This window comes from Triticum dicoccoides, chromosome 6B (genome assembly GCF_002162155.2).
Source record: "Triticum dicoccoides isolate Atlit2015 ecotype Zavitan chromosome 6B, WEW_v2.0, whole genome shotgun sequence".
NCBI classification, from domain to species: Eukaryota; Viridiplantae; Streptophyta; class Magnoliopsida; order Poales; family Poaceae; genus Triticum; species Triticum dicoccoides.
This window is the reverse complement of record NC_041391.1, coordinates 65,428,502-65,440,625: the sequence shown is the minus strand read 5'-3', so window position 1 is coordinate 65,440,625 and position 12,124 is coordinate 65,428,502.

Sequence of the window (12,124 nt, the reverse complement as noted above, 5' to 3'; positions counted from 1 at the left end):
GGTGGTGGCTGGCAGGGGGGTGCGGGTTGAAGATGAACTGCAGGGCCTCCCTAAACTACATGTCAAGTGCCTCTCTGCTACCATTGTGTTCAGTTTCGATAGTAACATTCAGATTCCACAGTAAATTTCAGTTTCGACGGTTAAGTTTAGAGTCAACAGCTTTTACATCATCTGTTATAGTCAGGTGGTTTTTGGTGATGTAAATTTTACATATATTTTACATCATCTATTGGATATGCTATTAGAATCCCACTTGAGATTGACGATGTATGTCTTGTGCTGCTTCAGCCTTGACATCTACGGCTCACCGGAGCTGCTCCAACGACAAAACAATCCATCACAATAGAGCAGTGCCCTAGATGCCGTCTATAGATACCTCGGATCTTCCTCCACACCTCCGACAGCCACCTCTGCCTCAACTCCTTCAGCGACCAACCCAATGATGCTGAGGTCGACATGGCTATGGCAAAGAGGTTGTACACTTTTTGCATCACTTATTACTATACATTCATGTCGATCCATTAGGGCTATTTTGGTTCAACAGAAATACATAGCAATAGGGAATTTTCCAATAGCACTCTACTATTCAATTATTCATGCATTTTGCTGAAAGGAATGAAGCAAAACATCCACATGGACCTACTTTTCGAAATCCTACGAATGAAAGCAAGACCAAGTGCATTACTAGGAGAATAACATTCTAATTGTACACGCTTTCATATGGTTTCACTTAATTTTGGCCATGTTTCTTTGCAATCCTCTGCTCTTCCAATTCCTGTAAACCAAACACCCAAGTTGACTGAAATCCTATGTTTACAAATGCTCTGTTTACCATGTGCATTCCTATCCTATTCCGTTTTTTTCCTATCCCCGCGTTTTTAGAATCATGCAAGCCAAATGAGCCCTTATAGAATTACTTCAGTTACAGGTAGGTGTCGAAGGGAACTTTGTGTGGTTTGTCCTGCTCCTGTCGCGACGTCGTCCAGCTCACCTGAGCTGCTCCATCGACAGTGGCATCCACCAAACCAGACATCACGACTCCTGACCGACTTTCGCCACCTCAAATCTCCTTCCTTGCCGCCAGCACCCACCGCAACGGCATCACCATCATTGACTCAGCAGATGAACCTGAGGAGTACATGTATCCATAAGAGAGGTCGCACTCTTTTGTTTCTGCTTATGTTATGCACTGCTTAAAATTACCTACTACTTTATCATCCTATTCACCTCTTGGACTCCAAGTCAGGTCAAAATTAATGTTCAAACTTGAGTTCTAAATTAGTTGTGGGCCACATATCAAGGAAGTAATGAATAGTATCTCTGTCTAATATCTGGTTCACCTAGGGTATGCCTATGTTGTTCATCTTGGGTGGGAAACAAATAGTAAAGCAATCATCATCTGTCTTTTTATTAAATTAAAGCAATCATCAGCCTGCTATGATTATTTTTGGTTCCATCCACTGGTTGTTACCATCACTCTAATTTCTGCATGCTCTACTTACATAATCTCACCATATTTTTTTCGTATGCATGTCAGATATTGTACACAGTCATGCTGAACATGTAGAGAAAAAGAGAAGAGTTTTGCGTGGCAATACAATGTCATGCAGACATCGCTCCATGGTGGTTTCAATGGCAAACCCTCCCCACCCCTCTCCAGATTGTAATCCAGAGGAAGATATCTGTTTTGAGGCGGATTCAGACGCTGCTGACCACTCCTATTTTCCCCCAAGGTGTTTGCTCTACCTTGGCATGATGATGTTAGTCATATCATGCATATGTTTCCTTGTAGTGCCTACTTTTGACACCATATATGTCATTTGTTAGTTTAGACATGTTCTCTAATGCCACCTGTTTAGTCTCTATATCATATATGGGAATTATGCAGTCTCATGTCTTTTAGCCAGCCATAATATATATGAAATCTGCAATGCCATCCTGTTTAACCAGGCATCATATATTTGAATGATATCTTGCCCATCCTTTTCTTCATTACATTTCCATTTGCCAACAATGTTTGTACATTAAACTACTCTTCCTATGAATCAGCCATTTGGGTGGGAGATGGAAAAATCTGGAGTGAAAACAAGGCCTTCGGAGCAGACAGTGCTACCTGTCGAAGCAGATCTCTTGTTGGGTTCCGATAGCTCCTCAGTGAAGGATTCAGAGATAGATGACCAATCATATTCCCCCTCCGAGGTGTATGCTCTAACTTGGCACGGTTATACTGCTCATATCATGCATATGGTTGTCGGTGTACAAAAGTAAGGGCACCCTTTTGTACCCCTTTACTTGTGCATGGGCAGTCAGAGCCGCACCCGCGGCCACACTTAGAAGGGCAGAGGAGGGAAGCCGAAGGCGTAAAACAATCAAAGCAACGCTAAGATCGGAGACACAAAAAGTAAGAGGGCGAGGTAGACTCCCCCGGCAAGACCCTTGCCGGGGCAGCCTTCGCAGCCCCGACAAGAGCCTTGTTGGGGCAACTTGCCCAGCGCCAGCAGAATGCGCCACCCTTGAGCCCAAGGGTTCCAACGTCATCAACCACATTGGAACCAAGGCTTGGAAGGCACCTCCATGGTGGCATGCAGATCTTCGTGAAGATAATAAGCATACAAGATCAGATGACGACCAGAAGACGACGATCCTCGGCAAGATCCTTGCCGAGGAAATCCACGAGACCTCCGGCAAGATCCTTGCCAGGGACGACCGCAATGTCACGGCAAGACCCTTGCCGGGACCCCGGTAAGACCCTTGCCGAGGACATCAGCGGGGCCGCGACCAGGCCCACATCTGCCAAGACTCCACCACTGTTCCCATGCAGCTGCCAGCTCAAGAAGCTAGGCGAGCACCTGCGTGGCGACGTGCGACCTCTAGACCGACTCAGCAAGCACCTGCGTGGTGGCATGCAAATCTTCAAGAAGACTCTGCCACCACACCAGCCCAGCTGCTAGGCAACGTGGCACTGCAACACCTCATCACCTCGGATGCGCGTCAGAGCCAAGTGAGGCGGCGACAGCTGGGACGAGCTTCCTTGCTGTCCCCAATAAAGCAAGGGGACACCTAAGGAGCGCATTTATAATGTGTTTTGTTCCGTAATGATAGGCGATAAGCTTGTACACTGTATACCTTTCCACCTCCTATGTGCCACTGTGGCAACCCCTTTTGACTATAAAAGGAGGCCCGAGGCATACTGGAGCGGGATTCAGATCTTTTGGACAAGTCACGTGCCGTAGCTAGTTCAAGAAATCAAGAACACTCAAATATACACCAAAGCAAGACTAGGGTATTACGCATCCTCATGGCCCGAACCTGGGTAAACGATCTTTGTGCTGACTCCTAGACCCACTCTTTCCACAATCTCGCACTCGACGATCGTACTAGGGATTCCAGTGATACCATAGGTGTCGTTTTCCACCGACATCTCTGGCACGCCAGGTAGGGGGCGTAGTTGTGAAAATCTGGTTTTGGAGCCGATGCATCGACTCTTTCATGGAGATGGCTCGAAGGGAGAGGGCGACGTTGATCAGCTGCCCTCTAGTGCCGTCCGCAGCCTCGACAACCATACGTGTGGCCACGAAAAGCTAAGTCACGCAAATTTTTGGCTAACTTCGTTTATCTAAGTTATTCCCCTCGAATGATCTCACCCTTGGTATGGAGAACTTGCAGGTGCTGGGACCCTCTGCCGTTGGCAACACCCTTGTTCTGTTTTGAGTCCGCTCAACAGCTCGAGCGGTCGTGTCGAGGGCGGCAGGGTGGCCTATCCGCTTTAGGCAATGCCCTTGTTCTATTTCAAGTCCACTCAACAGTTCAAGCGGCCGCGCTGCGAGCGGTAAGGTGGTTTGCCTGGCAGCAAGCACACCCAGCCGGCCACTAATGATCCGTCCTTCAAAGCGCTGCGGCTTGGGTTTATGCGCCGGCAAGCTCATCCAATTCAGCATAGGGTGTACATACCAAGAAAGATAGAACAGGGGAATAGCATGCATCATTTTAAAGTACTGCAGAGTTATATCACATCAAATAATTGTTACGGTTCTAACTTAAGATAAAATTGTCTTGGTCTTGAACTCGCAGCAGCAACGAGAAATGGGGTGCCTAGTCCCGACGCTGGCACTCCACCCTCTCAACTCTGTCGACACAGTCGATGACGGGCTTGATGCACTCCTTGAGCACCGCGGGGTCCGTCCCCTTCGGCAAGCTCCCCAGCGCATCGGCAAAGTTGATGGTGGGGTTCCAGAATGCCACCTTGGTGAGCACCTTGGTCAGGGTGCCCCGGCAGAGCCTCCGGGACTCGTTGGTAAGATAAGTTGCCCGGTTGGAGCGGAACTGCTCCAGGGCTTCAAGAACACCCTCGAAGAACAAGGTCAGTGCGGCATGGGGACTCACGTTTGGCTCCGAGGCATACCTCACAGTTGGCATCCCCATGCCAGCCAGCTTCGTGGTGATCCTGCCGGCGACATCAGTAAGGAGGCTGATCCAATGGTTTATGCCCTCCGCATAATGCTTGTGCTCGGCAGCGTCATTCCTTTGCAGTTGCCTCTCTTCCTCCAAGTACTTGGACATGGACTCTTCCCGAGCACTGGCCCCTAAAAGAATCCCCTCCAGGCCCTCCAGCTTTAGCTTCAGGTCATTGACAGAGTCGTTGGCTTGGCAGAGTAGCTCGTCCTTGCCGATGACTACGGCCTGCGCCTCCGCCAAGCCACTGCTAATCGTGTTCTTCTCCTTCGCCAGCTCCAGGGCCTTGTTCTTCAAACCGTCCCATGCATGACCCCCACATCATGTACGACCCTCCATGTCACGCATTCAACGCGGGTCGTGGGGAAAGGCAACGGACGAAGAAGTTACCGCAGTAAAAATTTGCCCCACCTGCCCGCGCACTGTTCTGGGCCTACCCAAACAACGCGTCGCACATATGTGTGGCCCAGGCCTGGGGGTTCCTGTCGGTGTACAAAAGTAAGGGCTCTCTTTTGTACCCCTTTACTTGTGCACGGGCAGTCAGAGCCGCGCCTGCGGCCACACTTAGCATGGCAGAGGAGGGAAGTCAAAGGCGTAAGACAATCAAAGCAACGCCAAGACTAGAGACACAAAAAGCAAGATGGCGAGGTAGACTCCCCCGGCAAGACCCTTGCCGGGGCAGCCTCCGCAGCCCCGGCAAGAGCCTTGCCGGGGCAACTTGCCCAGCACCAGCAGAGTGCGTCACTCTTGAGCCCGACGGTTCCAACGCCATCGACCACATTGGAACCAAGGCTCGGGAGGCACCTCCATGGTGGCATGCAGATCTTCGTGAAGATCATAAGCATACAAGATCAGATGAGGATGAGAAGACGACGATCCTCGGCAAGATCCTTGCCGAGGAAATCCACGAGACCTCCAGCAAGATCCTTGCCGAGGACGACCGCATTGTCACGGCAAGACCCTTGCTGGGACCCCGGCAAGACCCTTGCCGAGGACGTCAGCGGGGCCGTGGCTAGGCCCACATCTGCCAAGACTCCGCCACCGTTCCCATGCAGTTGCCAGCTCAGCCAGCTAGGCGAGCACCTGCGTGGTGACGTGCAGCCTCTAGACCGACTCAGCAAGCACCTGCGGCCTCTAGACCAACTCAGCAAGCACCTGCGTGGTGGCATGCATATCTTCAAGAAGACTCTGCCACCACACTAGCACAGCTGCCAGCCAACGTGGCACTGCAATGCCTCATCAGCTCGGATACGCGTCAGAGCCAAGTGAGGCAGCGACAGCTGGGACGAGCTTCCTTGCTGTCGTGGAAATATCACGGATGTCCTCGTCAAAGGACTTAGTCGTGGAGCCATCGCGACGGGTTAGCTTAAAGGGGTTAAACCGGACAAAGGACACGGGAGTTTTATACTGGTTCGGCCCCTTACGATGAAGGTAAAAGCCTACGTCTAGTTGTGATGGAATTATTGGGGTTTCGATTACCAGGGAGCAAACATGTTATGCCTGGCTTTCGAGTTGTTGACTCTTGTCCCTGAAACGCCATCGGGTCGTCCCCTTATATAAACAGGTCGACGCCCTGCCGGTTTACAGAGTTCCGAGGCCGACTCATACAGTGTCCGGCTTGGTCTCTGCCTCCCTAACTTACAACACAAGTTATACAAGTATGGCGGTTTACAATTATGGGCCCTAATCCGCCTTCGGGCTCTGGGCCTCTAAGCTTCATCAGTAAAGCGCCATCTTCTAGGTCTTCATGGGCTTCAATATAGTTGAGGGTGAACCGGCCCCACATGTGAGGTTTATACTCAGTAGTTATATCCCCAACATTAGGCCCCAGATTGATTTGAACCATTTCATGTTAATCTTCAACACTTAGAAAAATTTCGTGAACATCTTCTTACACTTTTCGTAAACCGCCATGATGTCTTCTCTTGTAAATTTTGTTAAACCCCGTGACATCATCCTCTGGACACAACAGTAGAATGTCATGAAGTCATCTCTGTATAAAAAGATTAAAAAGATTCCCTTCATTAATGGTATCCGGAAGATCGAGGCGACAACCGCGCCCTCTTTTGCCGCTTCAGGCTCCTCGATTCTCGCACCTGCCACTTATCCCCTTTCTTTATAAATAAGGCCGGGGGTCTTTTCATTTTCTCCCCTTGACTATTCGCCTCGTCTTCCTCCATGCGACCCGACAAGCTCAAGCACCGCCGGTGCCGTTCGACCTTCGACTCTGCATAGACTAGGCTACTGCATCAACCTGAAACGCTCCAGAGATCTGCACTCTCCTCCGCTGCTCCTGATAACCCGGTGAGTTTTTCTTCCCTTAACCCTAGATCTCCATTAGGGCATCGTGTTCATCTGCGTTCCTCTGTGTTCATCAGTGTTCGTCAGTGCTTCTCCTCCTTTCCCTTAGCCTTTTTACTGAACTTATCTAGACTTGATAGTTTTGTTTTGCGGCTAGATCCATAATTTTAATCTGCCATACCGTAGCATCTTGCTGTTTCTGAAAAAATCCCCTCTGGACCTTCTCTGTTCTGCTTAGCGCCATTCTAGGACTCAGAAACTTTTCTTTACTGAACCAGGTAGATCTGAAATTATATCATCATTGTGTGAAACTTGTTTCTACAACACTTAGAGAATTTCAGCTCTGTTGCTTCCCTCATAGGCGGTTTAACTTGTAGAAAATCATAATCCGCCTGGTACCATTAGCCCTCACTTAAACCGCCATCTGACTTGAGTAGCAATAGACGGTTTAACATGTATAATTACCCGGTTTAACTCTGGTTTGTATACATCAACCTTGAATCATAAACCGGCCTTCGTGCTTTTTCAGTTTACCTTCGAACATGACCAAGCAATTCACCGCGTGCAACTGCGTTTCTTCCCGGATTACCGAAACGAAGCTCAATGGATACGTTTTGACTGGCGCATTGGCCAAGAAAGATGTCCTCCATTGGCGAGTTCTTGTCCCTGAGTGCCCTCCAGTACCTCAAGCCGGGGACGTGATTGTATTCATGCAGCATCTAGACCGGGGTTTTAGCCCTCCCGGTTCAAAGTTTTTCCGGGATGTGCTGGTTAGTTTCCAACTCCATCCTGAAGACATTGGACCAAATTATGTGTCCAATATATGCAACTTTCAAGTGTTCTGTGAAGTTTATCTTCAAGAAGAACCAACTGTTGAGCTCTTTAGAGATTTTTTCCACTTAAACCGCAGAACCGAATTCTCTGACGGTCCCAATATTGAACTTGGCGGAGTATCAATTCATAAAAGGAAGGAAGTTGATTTCCCTCATGCCAAACACCACAGCCATCTAAAGGACTAGAATCAAACCTGGTTTTACTGTCAGAACACTGCACCTGCTGATGAAAACCCTCTGCCGGGTTACCGTGCTCACCAGCTCAGCAACAGCCATCCTCTTCCATCATGGCTCACAGCCAAAGAACGACAAGCTTATTCACCTCAACTTGCTAAGCTCCGGGCCCTTCTAGCAAATGGCTTAACCGGCATTGACCTTGTTCGACCTGGGTTTCCTAGGGTATCCTTCCCTTAAGCCGCCGCTCCAGTTTGATGCATGAGTATACCGGAAACTTCAAAGATCCTCAACGGTCTCATGAGATAGAAAAGACTGATGAAGAAGTCACTGAAGCCGTGAAGAAGATGTTGGATGAACTGATCGCTCAATGCAGCAAGACTGGATTGGCTATTTTTTTACCTCCAACAAACCGCCAGCAGTAATAAGCTTACCTTTTCTACCTTTATTGATCCGTCTTCGCTTTAACATTATTCTAATAAACCTTTTTTTTCAGGCCATAGATGCTTTCTGGAAGAGGAAAGCTTCAGACAAACCAGTGAGGGCTCCTCGTGCAAAAAGCAAAGTCATAAAGAAAGCAGCGAAGAAGAAAACCGCCAAGTCCTCTGATCCACCTGAAGACGTTGATGAGTCAGATCCAGAAGTAGAACTTGACTCCCTTGGCTCATTTTTCATACACCTTATTGACAATGACTATTCCCAGGATGATGTGGAGGCCAGTCGTGCGGACCATGTAGAGGTAATCTCTCTTTCCTCTGATTCAGATCTTGTGCCGGTTCAAAGATTTCGCCGTGCAGTTCGGAAAGTAAAATACTCTCACCCTCTTGCTCATTTGGATCCAAAATTTTCTTTGAAGACACATCAAACTGAAGGTCGTCGCACAACCCGACACAGTGGCCAGCAAATCAATTCCTCTGGTTTACCGGATACACCAACCCGGAAGCGTCGTCCAGAGGTTTCTTGTTCTCCCGAAAATTTGTATCCCTTGAAGGGTTGCTTCCGATACCCACTTAATCCGTCTGATCCAAATTACCAGGTGTCTTCCAATTCATCATCTGGCAGTTCATCAACCACTCAAATGCCTCCCCTCAAGACCGTCCCTGGGTAAGTATACTATCTTTAACTTTGTCTTCTTGCACCGGTTTACCAACTGACCTCTTGCTTTAATATCACAGCGCCAAAGCTCGTCTGAGCAAAAAAGCAAAGACCACTGTCCCTACTGAAGAGGTTGAACCGGACAGAATTTCAGAAGGCGCTAATAGAGATGTTGACATTGCCATTGATGATCCTTTACCTCAAAGTCAGGATACCCATGTTGAACCACCAGAAATCAACCCGTCCAGTCCGCGTGCTGATCCTCCAAGCCCATCCAAAGGCGAAGGCGTGCCAAGCCCGGCCAGGGATACCGTCAATCCGCCAACCCCATCAAAAGGTGGCGACGATGATGTTGTTATCACTGGTCATGGTTACACTAGCCCTGGCAACCCAGTTGTCTTATCAAAGCACACTGCCAAGGAGGAATTTGCTGCTCTGGGCAAGGGGAAAGGGAAGGAAGATTTATCCAGCTTCATTAACCTTAGCGCCGATGAGCTCCATTCCGGTTTCTTAAACCGCCTATACACAAGCCGGGATTATGAGGCCGGATTAGTGAACTTAATGAAGGAACGCTATGAGGTAATCTTCAAAACACTTTAAATTTGCTTGTAATGTATATCAACTCCTATTGTAGCCCCCAAGGGCCGGTTTATCTCTTGAAGACAAACCGGGTCTTGTAATATTAAGAATACTTCAACTGAGTAGTCCCCAAGGGCCGGTTTATCTGAGCAAGATGAACCAGGACTTTAAAGAGCAAGAACATTTCAACTGAGTAGCCCCCAAGGGCCGGTTTACCTTAATAAGATGAACCGGGACTTTCTGTCCTTATTAAATGTCTTCACTTTGTACTTAACAGATCAATAGTGCATTAGCCCCCAAGTGCCAAGCTTAATACTTTGTTTTGAGCCTTGGGACTTTAAGATCTCTGTTTTAAGAAGCAATCCGCATTAGCCCCCAAGTGCCAAGTGTATAACTTGTTATGTGCTGGGACTTTGAGAGAAATTTTAACAGCTTCCTCTTCTGATTTTTGCAAACTGATATAAATACCAAAGAGTCTCAAATCGCCGATCTTCAAGAAAACATCAAGTCCCAGCAAGAAGAGACCTCTAAAGCCAAAGAGGAGCTAAAGGGTGCTTTGACAGCCATGGAACAACTGAAAGATGGCTTCAAAACTGAACGCACCAACTGGGAAACCGAAAGGGCTGCTTTGTTGAAGCGGGCTGAAGACACCGAAACAGCTCTTAAACCTGTGGAGGAAGAGCTGACTGGGCTGAAACATCAAGTGAATGCCATGACAGCTGCAGTTTTTGGTAACTACTTTATAATATCCTATTCTGAAGTATCTTCAACTACGCCGGTTTAACATTGAAGTTTCTAAACCGTTGCAGGTAATCGCATTGCTCATCTAGGCGCAGATATGCGGAAGAAGTTGAAGGCACCTTACACATTGATTGAGCAACTGTATACTGGTGCATAACGAGTCATTTGTGCAGCTTCGTACAACAAACTGCCACCCACCTTGATCAAGGATACTTTGGCCAGGCTCTCAATGACTCCTGCTCAGATAGAGGAGTTAAAGCGATCTGCTGCCAGGGCTGGGGCTTTGTTAGCACTGACTCGTGCCAAATCATGGATAGCTGATCTGGATCCAGTTGATATCTCCAAGGGCTATCCAGATGAACAAGAAAATGGATCAGCATTTGATAATGAAGCCCTCAAAGCCCTGACGAAGGAGATGCGTCCAGTAGCAAGTGAATTGGCGGAAGAGGTGAACTTGACTTCTCATTGGTCCTTCTATGATGCCAACAACCATCAAGTTGACACTGCTGTAAAGGAAGTGCAGAATCTTATTCCGCCAATTCGTAAGCACACTTATGCCCCCGATGTTGAACCGTAGAATCTTATAAGTGAAGAGGCTATATTTCAAGCTTTAACCCAAATTGACTGGACCACCATTGACTTCCAGCCACTGGGTGGGGAGGAGGAGGTTGAACCGATGCCTGACGATCCATCAACATCACGTCAACCTGGCGATGAGTCTTGATCCGACAATCTGGTTATTGTCACAGACTTTATTCTGTGAAAAACAATCATTATTTTGGGCCTCAAAGTGCCTTGTAATAGGCTAGTTAAAATATTTTGATCTGTGGTACTGATGCATGACTTTGTTGATCCGCCATGATATTTGTTGTGCTTGATTATACTTTGATAATTTCATGCGATCCCGATGTCTGCATAAAAAGAATTGTCTGGGCGGTTTACCGCCGGACCGGTCATAATGCCCAAGACAAAGCCTGGTTGATTACCGAGGCTGAATAAATATTAAAATATGAAATAAATCATACCTGTAATATTAAATCACTTAGTTGGTTTACCAACTTTGATTGTAGTAAGGATGAAAACGCAAATCTTGAGTATTGATAACTCTCACCATGCAGCGCTGGTGTGTAATAAGTCATGTCGGGTTACGATGAACACCAGATGATCAACCTGGCGACATATAGTCAAAGCCAGACCGGGTTTTGTAATGCCGGTTTGATAATTAATATGGTCAGACAACTTGTAGTTGAAAGCCAAGCCGGGTTAACAAACACCGGGTTATTATAGTGACTGAAAAGTCATACCGGGTCAACTGACACCGGTTTAACATAAATTTTAACAGAAGTAGAAAAAACTTTGCAAAAGCAAATAAAACCATGTAGTCGAGGCTTTTCATGGGCTGCCAGGCCCAAATTCGAGGCTTTTCATGTGCTGCCAGGCCACTGAATTAAACCATTTTGCAAAGCCTTTTAAGATGGACCTCCAACTAACCAGTCATCGTTTTAACTTTGACAAGTTCAGGGTCTGTAAAAGATTGACTTGTCAAACGTTCGGCGGGTCGTGCCAGGATTACCTGGATAGGAGTGGCTTACTTGATGAAGGCAGGTTAACCCGGGGTTTTAGGTGAATACACTAGGTTTCCAAGCCGTGCTTGATAGCATATTGCAAGGGTCCTTTCAAACTCTTTGTTGCAGTGCACAAAGAGCCCCCAAGTAACTTTGTCAGTTGTGCTCATTGGGTGCATATGTTTAAGCTGTGCATAGCATCCAGACTCTCTTTGGCCCCTTGAGTGTGAAGCTCCCAAGCTGTATTGTGGCATGATAGCCGGTTTAACAGGTAGTACTCCGCTTTGTCAGCTGAAGCCCCCATGTAACTCAAAAGATATTTGAGGAAAAAACAGCAGAGGCCCTGCTTATAGCAAGGATGTCGGTTTATTATATTGATCATAA